Below are 2,686 nucleotides of genomic sequence, written 5' to 3'. Positions count from 1 at the left end.
GTTCCTGATTGGATGGTTTGCAGGTCCCCGCCCCAGAGCGCCTGGTTGGGTGATGCTCCAAGTCCTGCCCCCTTGGCACTGAGTGACAGGAGAAGCAATGCGATATGTGGCTGAGCAAAGACAGATTGACAGGGTCTTGGCCACTGCCCTTCGTAGGCGGGGCTTCCTCCCACTGTAACCTTCTGTGCCGGGGAGAATATTTGCGTTTAAGCAGAAAGTGTTTCAGACTCTGCAGAACTGACGCTGGCGTGTTTCTGCACTCAGGGTACCCTTCCTGCTTTTTCCTCCCGGACACAGAGTCACAAGTGTGCACAGGGAATGACAGACTCGGCGTCCAGTGGAGCCATCCGCTGGCCTCAAGAGTAGGAGGCCCGCCCAGGCCAGGCCAGACCACAGTGTAACAGGAGGGAGGAGGGCTTGCTTCTTTCAGGCAAGAAAATTAAAACCGACAAAGAAATAAAATTATTAAATGCATAGGAAAAACTGGAGTTTTTATGACAGCGATCATCTGTAAAGAAACCAAGAAAAGGCCGGGCGCGGTGGCTCACGCCTGTAATCCCAGCACTTTGGGAGGCCGAGGCGGGCGGATCACGAGGTCAGGAGATCTAGACCATTCTGGCTAACACGGTGAAACCCCGTCTGTACTAAAAATACAAAAAAATTAGCCGGGCGTGGTGGCGGGCGCCTACAGTCCCAACTACTCGGGAGGCTGAGGCAGGAGAATGGTGTGAATCCGGGAGGCGGAGCTTGCAGTGAGCCGAGATGGCGCCACTGCACTCCAGCCTGGGCGACAGAGCAAGACTCCGTCTCAAAAAAAAAAAAAAAAAGAGAGAGAAACCAAGAGAAGTAAAGCAAACACTTGAACTACCTCAGACAAGCAGCCTGCTTCACCCGCAGTTCACAAGGAAAACCCACAATCATAAGGTTTAAAATATTCCCAAGCGCCGGGTGCAGTGGCTCACGCCTGTAATCCTAGCACTTTGGGAGGCCAAGGCGAGAAGATTGCTTAAGATCAGGAGTTCAAGACCAGCCTAACTAACGTGGTGAAACCCCCATCTCTACTAAAAATACAAAAATTAGCCAGGCGTAGTAGCAGGCGCCTGTAATCCCAGCAACTCGGGAAGCTGAGGTAGGAGAATCGCTTGAACCCGGAAGTGGGAGGTTGCAGTGACCAGAGATAGCGCCATTGCACTCCAGCCTGGGCGACAGGGCAAGACTGAAAAAAAAAAAAAAAATTCCGAAGCTTGGGAGCCGACTCTAACTGCTGAAATGGAACCCCAGTGTGGATCAGAACCTGGTGATGAGACAGGGACACTTAAGAATTCAACTCCAGGAGCTCAAGGTGCCCTCCAGTCCCCTCCTCACAATATGGAAACACTCCTTCCTTCAAAACCCTTCATTTGTACCAGCAGGAAACTCTCACCTGCAGTCATTGTAAAGTTGTGACCTAAATAAACTGTCATGTTCCCAAACCTTTTCTCCGGGGGACAAGGCAAACAAGTCTTTCACTGAACCTGACCTTCACAGCTTTTCTTCATGTATACAAATGACAGCCTGACCCCAGCGACCCCATGAATGCTAAAACCAAAACACTGCCCAGAAAATGGCCTCAGGCGTCAAAGGCACAACCTCAGAAAAGACAGAACCCTCCGCCCCCACCCAACCACATCTGCAAATGGGTCTCCTGCTTTTCACAGCTTTGCAGCTTCTCAGAATCCACATTCCTGGCCAGGCGTGATGGCTCACGCCAGCACTTTGAGAGGCCGAGGTGGGCGAATCACCTGAGGTCAGGAGTTCGAGACTAACCTGGCCAAATGGTGAAACTAAGGGAGGAGACCACACCTCATATCGTCTTACGCCCAATTTCTGCCTCCAAAGAAAGAAGTAGTAAAAACTAAAGGCGGAAATGAAATCCACAGGCAGACAGCCTGGTGCCACACCCTGGGCCACCCTGACCTAATCAGTTATCTATAGATTACAGACATTGTATAGAAATGCACTGTGAAAATCCCTATCCTGTTTTGTTCCGACCTAATTACCGGTGCATGCAGCCCCCAGATCCGTACCCACCGCTTGCTCAATCACGACCCTCTCACACACACTCCCTTAGAGATGTGAGCCCTTAAAATGGACAGGAATTGCTCACTCGGAAAGCTCGGCTCTTGAGACAGGAGTCTCGCCGATGCCCTCGGCCAAACAAACCCCTTCTTTCTTTAACTCAGTGTCTGAGGAGTTTTGTCTGCGGCTCATCCTGCTACATTTCTTGGTTCCCTGACCGGGAAGCCAGGTGATTGGCGGATGGTCAAGGCATCTCCTTAGGCGGCTTAAGCCTGCCCTGTGGAACATCCCTAGGGGGGACTCCGACCAGCCCGAGTGATGTGGATCCTGAGAGCCCTCCCGGGTAGGCATTTGCCCCGGTGGGACGCCTCACCAGAGCATTGTGTGACAGGCCCCCGTGGCTGAACACCGGGAAGGAACGGGCACTTGGAGTCTGGACATCTAAAACTTGGTAACACTAGTCTTTGAAACTTGCCCACTCCGTTTGAGTCGAAGCGTGGCCTGATCATCCATGGTGTGCCTTTATGGGCACTTCGGTTTTGGTTTTGGTTTTGACTTGGTTTGAATTACTTGACAGGACCAGTCTTGGGGACTTGCCCACTCCATTTGAGTGGAAGCGTGGCCTGAT

The sequence above is a fragment of the Rhinopithecus roxellana genome, chromosome 8, assembly GCF_007565055.1.
Source record: "Rhinopithecus roxellana isolate Shanxi Qingling chromosome 8, ASM756505v1, whole genome shotgun sequence".
NCBI classification, from domain to species: domain Eukaryota; kingdom Metazoa; phylum Chordata; class Mammalia; order Primates; family Cercopithecidae; genus Rhinopithecus; species Rhinopithecus roxellana.
This window is presented reverse-complemented; position numbering follows the sequence as displayed.